A 16865-nucleotide genomic window follows, 5' to 3' on the forward strand; every position below is an offset into this window, starting at 1 on the left:
GTGGACTTCCTCAGAGTCCACACTTTGGGGACGTCATGTAGTGCAGACTTATAGGGCCCTTGGCACGAGTCCACGAGGGCGCATTGAGAGGTATTTTTGGGACAGACTCGATCGCCACGCCGGAAATAGGAAGACGGTCCGGTTGTTGTTTAAATATTATATTTCTACATTTACATATGACTCAGTAAAGCCCTGACATTCGGTTATATTTATTTAATTAAGCATAATGCGATCGTAGCCTATTATTCAGTGTGCTATTTATGTTTATATTAAATATAAATATATATTTATATTTATGTTTGAGACATCAACCACTGGTTGATGACCATATGTTTGTATAAACTGTAGGTAACAACTGGTAAAATGTATGCATAGGTCATAAAAAGTTTGTATGACCTATGCATACATTTTACCAGTTGTTACCTACAGTTTATACAAACATATGGTCATCAACCAGTTTTATTAAAAACCATAATGATATTTACACTTAAATATTTTCTTCTCATGTTAACGTGAGCGAAAGCTCCTCCCATCCGTTGTCTGATTGGCCTTTCGCAAATTCGCAAGGATTCCTGGGTAGTTAAAGTGCGTGAAGCCTGCATCCATGCGGGCTTCGCGGAAGACCGCTTCAAGGGTACAAAGGGGGCGCTGCTGAGCACACTTCAGAGCGTTAAAATGATGAATGGGACGGCCTACGGACTCGTAGACTCAGCGAGCACGCGCAATTTAAGTCCACGAGACCGAAAGTCCACATCAAGTGCGCCATTTGGGACAGGGCCTCTGTCTCCGCCTGTTGGTTACACACATACTCATGCACTCTCGCTGATCACCATACCTCTCATTACACACACATCTCTCTCATCACCCCCAGCTGTTTCCACTCTCTACTCGTTAGCATGTCTGCCTTTCTACACCTGTTCTCTCTTTCTCTAATTATGTCTGCTACTTTTAGCCCTGTTTCCCCCTGTCTCGTTGCCAGATTATTTCATGAGTTATGCGTTTGAGACGTCAGAATACTAACCTCTCGGTCCTGTCTTGTGCTCCTTTGGAGATTGTTCTACCTCCCTGCATTTGCGACTAAGCTGTGCTTGTTACAGAATACCTGCTCGTCTCCGTCTGCTGAGATCTGACCACCTGTGCGTTCCTAGTTGCCTGGCATCACTTCGGTGTTTACTGTCTCCGAGATCGCTCTGCTGTCTGATCGGAGGATCAAGTTTACGTTCTGTCAAGTCTATCCCTCTGGAAGATCTTTCGTTTACCTTTATTGTTGAAGATATTTGTTCTCATCCTCTGGACAGTGTGTTTCTGTTATTAAAAGACTGTATTGCCGCATCTCGCTATTGGGTCATTCTTCTCTCCACATTACAATTAACTTACTTTCACACTAGTTTGTCTCCTGTGGGTGTATTGCCAGATGTATTGTACTGCTCTACAAATGCCATTTCACGAGTTCACACTTACAAATAAGTCAGATGGAATAAATGGTATGCATATTTGGCGTGCTGTCCGAGGAGAGGGCTCCGGGCTCGGTATTCGGCCCGAACCCAGAGTACTCCCCCTGTATTCCTGGCTGTAAAAGAGAGCCAAGGGTGAGGAGTCGGGTTGGTGGAGGGATGCTGGAAACTGTCAAGGAATGTTAGGTGAGTTGACAATGGATATATATGCTTCTTGTCATGCTGATTAGGGTAGACGTAATTGTTTGATGACAAGTAATTGCATTGGTTATCTGATCGTGCTCCTCCCGAACTTTGTTTATAAAACATCATTTATTCAGAGAAATGCAGCTATGACTAAACGCATTTAATTATAATAACATGACCAAAATCATGCAAAGTTGAAAATTATATCATTAGAAACGTACTGGCTGTGTATTCCACTTACGTACTATACCATTTCTCCGCCTCACTGCTCCTCATCTATGGAGACATCCTTGCCGGGTGTTCCTTAAGCATTCTTTACCTGTTAGCTCATAATATTCTTTATACTAATGTGTCCTTGGTGTTTAGTATGTATATACCCAGCTGAACAATAAACCTCTGAAGAAGCTTGATCATGAACACTGTCTTCTGTGTTTCTTGCTGTACTTGTGCTTTCCTGATTGAAGGGGCTGAGAATATTTGGGCGCTGAGAAATAACCTCACAATCATCAAGAGCTGCATTTCTGTGGTTCACGGCAGATTACATTCAAACCAACCAGATTTAACATGGACTGAACCCCAGCCTACTTTCTCAAATGGATTTGGTGGTAAGCATTGGGTTTGGAAGAATGCATTCACTCCAAATAAACCGAAACAGACTTATTTCTGCTCCAAATGCTCTGGTGTGAAAGCAACTGTTGTCAGAAATACTATTTGCCTAGTTTAAACTATATGCACTCATTTTTGGATGGATTTAAGCAGGACAAAATATTGCTTTGTGTTTGATATAAGCAAATGCCATAAATAAATGCTTGAATGCAATTTGCTTGGTTTGGAAAGTACCTGCAATACTTATTATGTTTATAATGAAGGATATAAATACATGGTTAAAATATGTTGAATATAAAGAAAAAAGTAAAAAAAAAAAAAACTAGTTAAAAGAATGGTTTGAGCTGATTTATCTAGCTTTATGCTTAATTGATTTTTGTGTTGCATTGCATTTTTAATGAATACATGTGGTTTACAAATGATTATGTGTATAGAATTTTTTGGCAGTGGTGCATGTAGATTCAGAGTTTGCGTCATCGGAAGTCTTCGCATGAGTTGAAATCATCTCTTTACAGGAGTTATGATCATCTGAAGTCTTCACAGGAGCTGAAATCATCTCTTTACAGGAGTTATGATCATCTGAAGTCTTCACAGGAGTTATGATCATCTGAAGTCTTCACATGAGTTGAAATCATCTCTTTGCAGGAGTTATGATCATCTGAAGTCTTCACATGAGTTGAAATCATCTCTTTACAGGAGTTATGATCATCTGAAGTCTTCACATGAGTTGAAATCATCTCTTTACAGGAGTTATGATCATCTGAAGTCTTCACAGGAGCTGAAATCATCTCTTTACAGGAGTTATGATCATCTGAAGTCTTCACAGGAGATGAAATCATCTCTTTACAGGAGTTATGATCATCTGAAGTCTTCACAGGAGATGAAATCATCACTTTACAGGAGTTATGATCATCTGAAGTCTTCACAGGAGATGAAATCATCACTTTACAGGAGTTATGATCATCTGAAGTCTTCACAGGAGAGGAAATCATCTCTTTACAGGAGTTATGATCATCTGAAGTCTTCACATGAGTTGAAATCATCTCTTTACAGGAGTTATGATCATCTGAAGTCTTCACATGAGTTGAAATCATCTCTTTACAGGAGTTATGATCATCTGAAGTCTTCACAGGAGATGAAATCATCTCTTTACAGGAGTTATGATCATCTGAAGTCTTCACAGGAGCTGAAATCATCTCTTTACAGGAGTTATGATCATCTGAAGTCTTCACAGGAGTTGAAATCATCTCTTTACAGGAGTTATGATCATCTGAAGTCTTCAAAGGAGCTGAAATCATCTCTTTACAGGAGTTATGATCATCTGAAGTCTTCACAGGAGATGAAATCATCTCTTTACAGGAGTTATGATCATCTGAAGTCTTCACAGGAGAGGAAATCATCTCTTTACAGGAGTTATGATCATCTGAAGTCTTCACATGAGTTGAAATCATCTCTTTACAGGAGTTATGATCATCTGAAGTCTTCACATGAGTTGAAATCATCTCTTTACAGGAGTTATGATCATCTGAAGTCTTCACAGGAGATGAAATCATCTCTTTACAGGAGTTATGATCATCTGAAGTCTTCACAGGAGTTATGATCATCTCTTTACAGGAGTTATGATCATCTGAAGTCTTAGTTATGATCATCTGAAGTCTTCACAGGAGTTGAAATCATCTCTTTACAGGAGTTATGATCATCTGAAGTCTTCACAGGAGATGAAATCATCTCTTTAAAGAAGTTATGATCATCTGAAGTCTTCACAGGAGTTATGATCATCTGAAGTCTTCACATGAGCTGAAATCATCTCTTTACAGGAGTTATGATCATCTGAAGTCTTCACAGGAGTTGAAATCATCTCTTTACAGGAGTTATGATCATCTGAAGTCTTAGTTATGATCATCTGAAGTCTTCACAGGAGTTGAAATCATCACTTTACAGGAGTTATGATCATCTGAAGTCTTCACATGAGTTGAATTAATCTCTTTACAGGAGTTATGATCATCTGAAGTCTTCACAGGAGATGAAATCATCTCTTTACAGGAGTTATGATCATCTGAAGTCTTCACAGGAGTTGAAATCATCACTTCAGGAGTTATGATCATCTGAAGTCTTCACAGGAGTTGAAATCATCTGAAGTCTTCACATGAGTTGAAATCATCTCTTTACAGGAGTTATGATCATCTGAAGTCTTCACATGAGTTGAAATCATCTCTTTACAGGAGTTATGATCATCTGAAGTCTTCACAGGAGTTGAAATCATCTCTTTACAGGAGTTATGATCATCTGAAGTCTTCACAGGAGATGAAATCATCACTTTACAGGAGTTATGATCATCTGAAGTCTTCACATGAGTTGAAATCATCTCTTTACAGGAGTTATGCTCATCTGAAGTCTTCACATGAGTTGAAATCATCTCTTTACAGGAGTTATGATCATCTGAAGTCTTCACAGGAGACAAAACGGATATCATTTGACAAGATCAAGTGTCGGATATGACATTTCTGACGTGGGGATTCCTTCCGATCTAACGCTGCTCTAAACAAAGACATTTACAACAGTGCATTTCTTAACATCTCAATTGCCTACACACATACTTGGAGAATGTCTCATAATCTGCATAATAATCATACAACCAAATATCTATATTTAGAAATATCAACATATAAACTAGCGTCAAGAAGGTTTCGGGAAATCCAGCCCAGATCTTTTGTGTCTAAGCAAGACCCAGAGAAGCTTATTCACATTCATTACCTGCAGGGTAGATACTGCAGTGGACTTCTTACTGGCCTTCCTAAAAAGACTATTAGTCAGTTGCAGCTCATACAAAATGCTGGTGCCAGGCTCCTGACCCAAACTAGCAAACTGAACATTTCACACCAGTTCTCAATTTTGAAGTACTTTTAATTGTATATAAATCCCATAATGTTCTTGGATCAAAATGGCAGATGTTGGTAGAATACAGACAAAATAAAGCTCTCAGATCGGAGGGGATCAAGCCAGTTAATAACACTATGGTAAATTAAACACATGGTGAGATGGTGTTTAGCTATTATGCCACCCGCAGAACCATAATCCAGAAGATGACACATGTGGACAGTCGAGAGATACCTTTAAGTCCAGATTAAAAACACATGTGTTTAATTGTGCATTTCCTGATAGAGCAGTGTTTCTGTGCTGTACCGATCGCACTGCACTGTTAAAATACTCTCTTTTTATGTCCCTCATATTCCTTTTAATGTAGAATCTTATCTCATTTGAACTAATTTATTCTTTAGAATTTTTTTTTGTACAATTGCGCTTTTTTCTTTTTCTTTTTTCTTTGAATCACCACTGTGCATTAACTAAATTTGCCTTACATTGCCAATCATTACTATACTTTTACTATAGATTACTATCACTTATTTGCTCACTTATTATTTGCTCACAATTTAAATGTTGAAATGTTTTTTGGAAATCTTTAATTATGATGAGTGCAACTCAAAACTTGTATGCAGCATGAATTGAAACTAGTGTAAATGTTCCAGTAAGTCCCTTGACCAGTGAACACAACCACTAAAACAATATTCTGCTTGTGAAAAGGAAATATTTCTTACCTTCCATACTGATGATGAAGAACACACTGAACACACACGTGCTGATGGTCATTTTGAACAGTTTTCACTGCTCTGTGTCGTTTCTCTTGATGAAGCACCTGAAGATCAAACTGATCTGATGAACATTCACTGAAGATCTTCAGTCTTTATGACTTTCATGAAACCAGTTATATCCACTAGATGGCACCAAAACCTTTTGATAAGGAGCAATTAATCACAATTTTTCTCTCTTTCTGATCTCTCAGTGATTGAGACTATTTAAATCATACTATAAGTCAAACTTAAAAACTCACTTTCACATCATTATATATAATCTATGATTTCCCTGTCATCTTATTAGGCTTTGCGCTCAGTATCAGTGGCACATTTTTTTTAAATCTCCTCTTTTTTAATGTCTCCATTTGGCCGTCAACGCAAGTTTTTTCCCAGATGAAAATGTGTGTATTCATGCTTCTCAATTTGACCCTTATATTTTGAAAAATGGAATATATTTTGAAAAATGTCAGTAACAAAACAGTAACCAGGTCCCATTGACTTCCATAGTATTTTATTTTCCTACTATGGAAGTCAATGGGACCTGGTAACTGTTTGGTTACTGACATTCTTCAAAATATCTTCCTTTGTGTTCAGCAGAAGAAAGAAATTCATACAGGTTTGAAACAACTTGAGGGTGAGTATATGATGACAGAATTTTAATTTTAAAGTGAACTATCCCTTTAACGCTACCTCCGGTAGAGTGGACTGACTTCCAGACATGGGGACTTGTGACTTGGTGACTTGGACTCGAGTCGCTATTTTTATGACTTGTGACTTGACAAATAAAATACTTGAGACTTGACTCAGACTTGGTAGTTAAAGACTCGGTACTTGACTTGACTTGAAACACGATTAGTGTTAATCACATCATGTTTTCAGTTTGAATATAAAATATATAAATTATTTTTAAAAAATAAAGTTGATCCAGCTGGAGCGCAGGCTGAGAATAGCATTGTTATGACTGGATCACGACACTATCATCAGTTATGCCCTCTTGTACCTTACGCACACCACGCCCACTTAGATCTGATATCACATCAACATGTCAGCCGGAGGGGTACCGATCGGGTCATCGCTTTCGGCTTCAAGAATTATTCACAAGATGGCAAAAGACGAACAGCGCTTTGCAAGACATGTAACATTAACATCGCGGACAGCCAGACGACAACCTCCAATTTCGTCCATCATTTGAAGAGCCATTCTGCCCAGTAAGTGCTTGTCAATTTGTTAATGTTATCTGGTTAGTTGGTAGTTAGCTAATGTAATAATAGCTAAAGTAGCCATTAAAGATTGTATCAGCGATGTCAGGCCCCAAATGTATTTGTAGAAAATATATTATATTTATGTAAATATATTCTGAAATAGATTTTAGCAAAATATATTTCTTGGCCATTTTTTGAAGATGATCCTCACTGCAGAACATGAAATCCAGGAGGAGGAGTTGGATCCAACTCCTTCCACCTTACATATACCTTAACCTACCCATCTTCACCCCCTGAACCCTAAACCTACCCCTAAACCTACCAATCTCCACCCCTTAGATCTGGATCCAACTCCGCCCCCTGGATCTCATGTACTGCAGTGAGGTGCTACTGATTTGTTGTATATTTTGAAATATATTTGAAAATATTTTTTTTTACCGTATGGGACGAGGAGCGGGCACGCTCTCAAATACAGAGCTATAATAAATCACGACTACGCCACCCCAGCTGGGGAAATACCCATAAAAAGGCACACAAGTTCGTTTCTCCATCCCACAATCACAAGACACTGAGAGGACAAAAACCCTCGAGCCGTACGATCCGTACCTCCAAACAGACACCACCTGGGTGGAAAAGTCAGTAAACATGCCATCTAGACGCCAAACCATAACCAGGGCAAACAAACACATACCTCACACACAGAGCAATCGAGCACAGGCAACCATGACACCCAGATAAATGCAAGGATGACGCGATGTCCTACCCATAGGCAGTATATAAGATGGACACAGCGACCCCATAGATTTCAATGGAGAAAAGTGAAGCCCATTTGAAGCACTCACTTCCTGATCGCCAGGCGAACTGCACCGGCTCAAACTGAGCTTGATGATGTAGATGTGACGTGAGCCTGTCTGACAGCTGTAGGTCTTCTAGTAGCTGTGCCGAGAGAAATCTGAATCATACCCTTCCGAATCTCGCAGAGACGGAGAGCGGGAGCATTAGCTGTCCATGAGCAGCAGGATCAACTTTATCACTCTCTATGGGCTTCTCCCTTGACTTTATCGGACTTTATGCCTCCACGTCCCCCCGATTGCTTGCGAGCTTCTCCGCCGGTCTATACGGTAATTTCTCGACGGTGCGACAGAGAGGTTATGACGCAATCGTTAGCCTGTTTTTCAAAAAACTGCTTATAAAACTATCATATACTGCCAGATAGGACTGCGACTGCAACTGCAACTGCAAAACATCGTCATGTGAACGACTTTTGGTAATGGTTTTGACATTTTCGCAATAAATAAATTATGTTGATAAATTAATGTGATTACACTTTTCTGTCTGTTATGTTTTTCTTCATAATTTGTAGCCTAACGGTACGTAGTTTTAAGAAATGGTTACGGGTAGGTTTAGGAGTAGGAGTAGGATTAGTGGCTCAAAATATCTTTTGTGTCCATTATGTTTTATCCTTTTTATATTATAAAATGGGTATGTTTAGGTTTGGGAGTAGGGTTAAGGGATCTTAAATTTATCTATAAAATGGAAATTATATTAAAGATGTCTTTATGATATGAAATATTCGTAAATAGTTAACGTTTTGTTGCTGTAAAATCGTAATAATGTTACGTTTAAATTTTACAGATACGTCCAGATACGATACATATAACCTTAATAGAAAACATTGGGAAACATTGTGTGCTCCATTGTAAGATAATTACGGCCTAATGATGTAAAAGGCGTGAAAAGTTTTCGGCACCGTCATAGAAGTTCGTTCTGATAAGTGCGCGATCAGACAAAACAAGATCATTTTAACGACTGCTTGCGTAAAAGACTAAATATGAAAGCTTTAAACCACTTTTGCGAGTATTATTGCAAAGTATTGCAATCAGTTCCAGAGGAATCCAGAAGCAAAGACATCCAATGTTTGGATTTAGCTCGGGATAAGTTACCTGTGGAAAGAACTTTGGGTCTACAGTGGTATACAGAGATTGACGTGTTTCAATTTAGAATGCAGTTGAAAACCCAACAATGTACAAGAAGAGGAATCTTGTCTACTGTCTGTTCTGTGTATGATCCTATGGGATTTCTCACTCCTATTATGCTACCTGCCAAGTTACTCCTACAGGAGATGTGTAGACAGAAACTAAGGCCTCATCCACACTACTGCGTTTTAGTTTAGAAACGGAGAATTAAAACGAATATGATCTCCGTCCACACCAGCGTTTTAGTTGTGTATTAGAATTGATCTCCGTCCACATTAAAACGACTGTAAACGTGGATCACGTGACCATTCACCAACACTGGGCGTGCGTGTGCCGGTGTAAACAGGCGCATGTAGGCAGTATAGTATTGTAAAATGCAGAATTTACTTGCAAAACAGCTGCTAGCAAAGACATCAACGTCAGTAACGCTTGTAATTCGTTGTCCTTGTTGCAGTCACTAACGTTACGTAGTCCAGGCTGTTTTTGTATATTTTATTCCCGGGGACGGGTCATGTGATGGGTGTCTGACGAATCAGGGAAGGATACACCATGACTGATGACACCCAATCATAGAGCCAAGCGTGAGCCTCTGCGTCATCGTCTGTAAAGTCCTCCGTTTTGACCGTCTTCACTAAAACGCCCTCCGGAGTTTCAAAACGCAAAACGGGGTCGGAGCGGTTCTAAACTTCTCCGTTTTAGGTCTTTGTTTTTGCCGTTGTAGACTGGACGGGAGGTGCAAACGTAGCAAAAGGTCTCCGTTTCTAAACGAAAACGCAGTAGTGTGGATGGGGCCTAAGTTGGGATGAGAATATACCACCAATACTTTAAACACAGTTGAATTTCTGATTTGGATAAGTTGTCAGTTCAAAGTGGACCGATGTCTAAAACCCACAGATTTTGGACAAATCATGCATGCAATTTTCATCATTTTTCAGATGCCTGTGAAAGAGGATATGGCCTGGTTACTTATCTCAAGCTGATCAACATTGAGGACAAAGTGTATGTGACATTTCTGCTCAGTAAGGCCAGAGTAGTGCCTCCTAAACCGATAACCATTCCTCGCCTGGAACTAACAGCAGCTGTTCTCGCTGCTAAAGTGGACCAAACACTGAGAAAGGAGTTAAGACTTTAATTAGAGGATTCAGTTTTTTGGACTGACAGCCAGACTGTGCTTAAGTACATCAAAAATGAGGGCAAGCGCTTTCAGACTTTTGTTGCAAATAGGGTCTCTTACATAAGAGAAAAGACACAACCTCAGCAATGGAGATATGTTTCCACAAAGGAAAACCCTGCAGATGATGCTTCACGTGGAATGCAGATCAAAACCTTTGGGCAAAGCAAAAGATGGATTGAAGGTCCTAGTTTCCTTTGGACATCCGAAGATTATCAACCACTTCCAACAGAAGAACACAACATTCAGGAGGATGATCCTGAAACCAAAAGAGAGCATAAGGTAAATGCTTTTATTCTGCAAAGTACATCAAATTCCACCAATTACTTTATCTCCTATTTTTCAGAGTGGAAAAGACTGAAGGTGGCAGTTGCTTAGATGCTCAAATTGAGAAAAGTGCTAAATGGGCTACGTCTCAAAAGGAATGAACTACTGACATTGGAAAGAGATTGCAATGTTACTAAATCTGCCATAGATGTGCAAATGAAGTTGTTTAAAGCAACTCAAGGTGGACAGTCTTTGTCATTGGAGGATCTCTTTGAAGCTGTAATGGCTATTGTTTGCTTCAGTCAACAACAACAATTTCAAGATGAAATTGAACAACTGAAGAGTGGTTCTAATGGAGTCAAGATGAATAGCAGTCAATATAGACTGGACCCTGTATTGGACAATCAACTCATAAGGGTAGGAGGAAGACTCAGGAAGGCAGCAATAACTATTGAATCCAAACACCCCATCATATTGTCTAAGAATCAGCACATTTCACATCTTCTACTTCGTCACATTCATGAAAAATTGGGCCATTGTGGTAGGAATCATATGTTATCCAAGTTAAGACAAACATACTGTATTACCAATGCCAATGCTGCTGCAAGAAAATTAATTTCCAAATGTGTTGTATGTAGGCGTTATAGAGGGAAGATAGGTGAGCAAAAGATGTCAGACCTTCCCCTTGAACGAATTACCCCTGATCTTCCACCTTTTACAAACACTGGAGTGGATTATTTTGGTCCTATCGAAGTTAGAAGAGGACGTAGTAATGTGAAGCGATACGGAGTAATCTTCACTTGTATGGCAACCAGAGCAGTGCATTTGGAAGTAGCTTACTCCTTGGACACTGATGGATGTATAAATGCTTTAAGGAGATTTGTTGCTCGAAGAGGTCAAGTAGCTCACATTAGGTCCGACAATTAAACAAATTTCATTGGTGCCAACAGAGAGTTGAAAGAGGCTCTTTCTGTGTGGAATATCAAGCAAATTGAAAAGGAGTTACTTCAAGTAGGGGTTCAGCTTTAATCCACCAGCAGGCTCCCATTGTGGAGGTGCGTGGGAGCGCATCATTCGCATGGTGAGAAATATTCTTTGTTCTGTACTTCGCCAACAGACGCTGGATGATGAATCATTCCATACTATTCTGTGTGAAGTAGAATCCATTTTAAATGACCGTCCGATTACCAAGCTTTCCAGTGATTCCAATGATCTTGAGGCCCTCACCCCTAATCATCTTCTTCTTATGCAAGGCAAGCCTGATTTAGCACCTGTACTTTTTGAAAAGACAGATCTGTATGTGAAAAGAAGATGGAGGCAAGGTCAGTATTTAGCCGATCTTTTCTGGAAAAGATGGATACGGGAGTATCTACTTCTGTTACAAAACCGTCAGAAGTGGACAAAGGAACGACAAAGTTTTGTTCCTGGCGACATTGTTCTTTTACTGGATCCTACTGCACCTCGTGGATCATGGCCACTTGGTAGAGTCCTGGAAACTTTTCCAGATGATAAAGGTTTAGTACGTACTGTAAAGATTAAAACTAAAGGTAGTGTTCTGGAACGACCTGTTAGAAAGGTTTGTCTTTTATTGGCATTAAATGATTGAGGTGACTGGTTCTGTGACTGTGACCAAATGTCTGTATATGTTGCTTTAATTGTTATGGCTCCTTTTGTCACAAGTCTAGTCTGTGTTTCTGTCTTGTTTCATGTTTAGTAGTTCCCAGTTAGGTTCATTAGTCATCCCAGGTGTTTCCTATTAACCACACCCCCTTGTTATCTTGTTTAGCTTGTCTGCCCTTGTATTTAAGCCTGTGTGTCTAGTTCAGTTTGTCAATCCTTAATGTTTGTTGCTGGTTGTTCTGTTCACTCGCCTGTTTCCTGATCCTGAGTTTACGTTTGTATTGTTCGAGTTTGTGTAATAAAGCAACACTGCAAATGGATCCTACTTCCTTGTCTGCTTCAACCACCCGTGACACCTTTATGTACGTTTTTTTTTGTAATTGTTATGTCTTCCTGCCATGAGCAATTAAGGGGCTGGTATGTAAGAGCCATTTTAATGCAATTACATATTTGTCTATTAGGGGTGCTCTGACATTGATATATTGGGAGCACATGGGTAATTAGACAACAGGTGTATTGGTAGTGGGAAAGCACACAGTTTTTTGACCGTGTTAAGCCATGTACTATGTGGCATACCATGCTGATCGTGTTTATACGATGGTAATGTGTTGGATTGAGTTTAATGGTGCTTAACCATGCCTCACTGATAAAGAGTGATATTCAAGGACATATATGGAATATGGACAATGTTTGTGTGCTGTATTTGCAAGGTATGGACATAACATGCTTTGAACTACAAAGAAGTTCATTAGAAGCAATGTTTATTAATTAGAGCACAAGAAAAAAAATACATTGGTTGCATCTTACATCTGTGTTCATGGAGTTTATACGCGTTAATCACTTGCTCATTCCTATTTCCAATACCACAGCGGCTTAATGGAAAGCTGTTACACATACGATAGCACAATTTTCAGTAACATTTAATTAACTTAACTTTTTCAGATGGTGTAGCATTTTATCTTTACAACACTCATATAGGCTACATAGGGATAGTTTTTAGTAATTTATTTATAATAGTGTAACTCTATTATAAAAAGAAGCAGATTGTCTTGTTTTGGTTTATGTTTCATGCCAGTCAGGTTTCACTTCTTGTCATGTGATTCCCTTGCCCTCATGTGATGCTGCCACGTGTTCCCCTTGTGGATGTGTCATGTGTTCATTGGTTGCGTCTGAAACCGCATACTTCCCTAATATAATATATCTGTTCCCTGCTGGTGGAATGATCTGCCTAACTCAACCAGAGCTGCTGACTCCGTAGCCATTTTTAAGAAACTGCTGAAGACGCATCTTTTTCGGCAGCACTTGATCCAGTAATACTAACACGTTCTCTATTCTATCTAAAAAAAAAAAAAAAAAAAAAAAAAGGTACTACGTTAGATTGAACTGCGAAGGATCATAGCACTTACATACTGTTGTCCTACTGCTAGTTTAATTGCTTCTATTGTTCTCATGTCATTTGTAAGTCGTTTTGGATAAAAGCGTAAAAAAAATAGAAAATAGAAATATATTAGTATGGAAAAAGCAATAGGCGAGTGAATAAGTATCAGAATCCTTAGTATTCATAAAAGAGTATGCGAGAATTACCATGGTGAGTGTGACATACTAATTCTCGCAAGATTTGAACGTACACATACTAATAGTGTGTCCGAATATTCCTACTTTCCTACTACCGTATATTCCGGACTATATGCCGCACTTTTTTTCATAGTTTTGCTGGTCCTGCGACTTATAGTCAGGTGCGACTTATATATCAAAATGAATTCATACTGACTGAGATGAACCAAGAGAAAACATTACCGTCTACAGCCACGAGAGGGCGCTCTAGTTAGCGGAGTTGTTCAGAAGCGACACAGAGGAAGAATTCAATGGATTCAGTGTTGAGGAGTGAGATCGGGAGCTTGGTGAACTTGCTTACCGGTAACTTGTTGGACTCGCTGGCTTTTGTTAATTTGTTAAGGTGTAACGTAACTTTGTGTAACTTAACTTTGTGTTAGCCTACGTGTCGCCATACACATCAGCATAAATGTTCCTGATAAATTATTTGTTATTAAAGCATTAACATTCACAATCCACTGTTAATTTAACATAAAAGCAAGCAGGCTGCGTTCATGGTTTGCTATTACTGAATGCGCGCTCCGTTAACAATTCCTATAAAGCTGACATCAGTTCATCGCGATCACATACATCTCTGTTATTATCAGTGAAGCTGACTGCATAATGAATCTTTCATAATATCTTTTATAATCAGAGGATTTGCCAGCATGCAGAATTCAGCACTGAACAAAAAGTCGGGTAGGGAGTTTCTATCTTAAATGCTTCTGATTGGCCATTGCGTTCAAGAAATCAACACATATGTCTGTGATTGGCTACATCGCTCAACGCTGCAAACATGTTACAAATAGAAACTCTGACCTGTAAATCGTTTCTATTTTGTTTTAGTTATTCTTGTTGCTTTTCTGCAACAGATGAATAACAATTTATTAGTTTTTATATGTTTTATTCATAGATATTTACATTTAATCGTTTTATTCTCCCGCAGCACGCACACATAGTGAGTGCATTAGGCTACCGCTCGCACTCGGCCATCAAATCTAGTCCAGCACCGCACGTCTGTGCCGCATGTCTGTATAAGTTGCTTTAATTGTTATGGCTCCTTTATGTACGTTTTTTTTTTGTAATTGTTATGTCTTCCTGCCATGAGCAATTAAAGGCCGTGTTGCAGGTTAAATTTTTCAACGAATTTGTGCAATTTGCTTGTTGGTAATGAACATTTAAACTGTTATCAATTGTATTTTATGTTGTTGGGAATCACAAAACGGAATATAATACGAAAAAGTAGGTACTATCTTACAGCGCCAACGATTCTCCTTTCCGCCACAATGCATTGCATGAGAGTTTACCAAAGCCCGCCTGGAGAGCGCTGAGAGTGACTAAAGAGACGAGTAGTAGACGAGAGTATTCAGATAGCGCAGATTATAGAACATGATCATTGTCTATACAACACATCTATAGTCACCTATAACTGTTTAAGTTGGTTCATAAGACTTCGTGAAAAAAGTAAACAAACAATTAACATAGGCTACTCGTGCGTGCTGGCTTGAAGGGGACCATGATCCTGCCTGAGATGTGTCGTGTGTATGCTATATCTTCAGCACAAACGGATTCAGGCAGCATGCATTCAGCATTCATGCAGTCACATCTGGTCGCGGGGTGAGTTCCTCGACTTACTGCCTACAGCACAAGCTTTCCAGCGCAGTTTCCATGGGACGGCACCGCCCGCACAAGCACCTGCCAAACACCGCGACAGACGCGCGGCGGCTACGTTTGCAACAACATTTTCACCGGAGGAAGAGAAACGCTTAGAAACGCCCCTATAGCTAGCACGAAGCCTTCTATTTATAGATGACAAAGACAAAGTTTACCAGTACTATGACAAAGGCTACCGGTAACGTTACTTATCTGAACTAACGTCATGATCACCGCCACTATAAAGAAAAGTTTATTTTTCAGTCGGTGCTATTCAATGACAGTAAAAAAAAAAAATGTGTCGTTATCTCATTGCTGCGTTGCTAAATGATAGCAACTCACCAGGACACTTCACCAACTCTCCACTCATTCTCCTCGGACCATGCATTTCACTGGCTTTGACGGCCATCAGGCTACCTTTCCTCCACGTCTCCCCAACGTGACGTCATCACCGAATTGCGTGAAAAAAAAACGTTAATACCAAAAACGTAAAAACTGGTATTTAAGACCATTTTTGAGACATTTTAAAAATTATACACATATCTTGAGTGATTTATGTACCCATTAATCGACAGTGGTGGTTAACCTGCAACATGGCCTTTAAGGGGCTGGTGTGTAAGAGCCATTTTAATGCAATTACATATTTGTCTAATAGGGGTGCTCTGACATTGATATATTGGGAGCACATGGGTAATTAGACAACAGGTGTATTGGTAGTGGGAAAGCACACAGTTTTTTGACCGTGTTAAGCCATGTACTATGTGGCATACCATGCTGATCGTGTTTATACGATGGTAATGTGTTGGATTGAGTTTAATTCAATTCAATTCAATTCAAGTTTATTTGTATAGCGCTTTTCACAATACACATTGTTTCAAAGCAGCTTTACAGAAAATGCATTTCAAAAATATACATACAAAAATACAGTTAGTTAATCATGAAATTTAGGGCATAACATATTGCCGGCGTTGGGTCGTCTCTTCACAGGCGTCGAGTCGTCTCATCACAGGCGTTGGGGCATCTGAAGTCTCCATGAGAGGCTGGATACTAACTGGAGCTGACAAACTCTATTTGAGTTATCTCGGGACAGGCGTCCCGAGATAACAACAAAAAAGGCAGATGGGAAATAATTAGCGTAGCTGCTGTTCTTAATATGAATGCATTTGATCTGATTTAACTGTAGTATAAAAGGTATGAGATGCATCATGTGAATGCTTGGCTAAAGAGATGCGTCTTTAATCTAGTTTTAAACTGGGAGAGCGAGTCTGAGCCTCGGACAGTATCAGGAAGGCTATTCCAGAGTTTAGGAGCTAGATGTGAAAACGCCCTCCCTCCTTTAGTGGACTTAGATATCCTAGGTACGACCAGAAGCCTCGAATTTAGCGATCTTAAAGAGCGCGATGGAATATATGGCGATAGAAGATCTCTTAAATACACAGGAGCTAAACCATTTAGAGTTTAATGGTGCTTAACCATGCTTCACTGATAAAGAGTGATATTCAAGG

At 39.4% G+C, this 16865-nt stretch overlaps 1 protein-coding gene across 1 annotated transcript in view; it reads right to left on the minus strand.

Annotated features, from left to right (window-relative positions):
• The window catches only part of LOC306986409 (uncharacterized protein), a 242215-nt gene that overhangs the window by 164230 nt on the left and 61120 nt on the right, over window positions 1–16865 (minus strand). The gene's annotated exons all lie outside the window — the stretch shown is intronic.

This window comes from Phoxinus phoxinus (genome assembly GCF_949152265.1).
Source record: "Phoxinus phoxinus genome assembly, chromosome: 18".
NCBI lineage: Eukaryota > Metazoa > Chordata > Actinopteri > Cypriniformes > Leuciscidae > Phoxinus > Phoxinus phoxinus.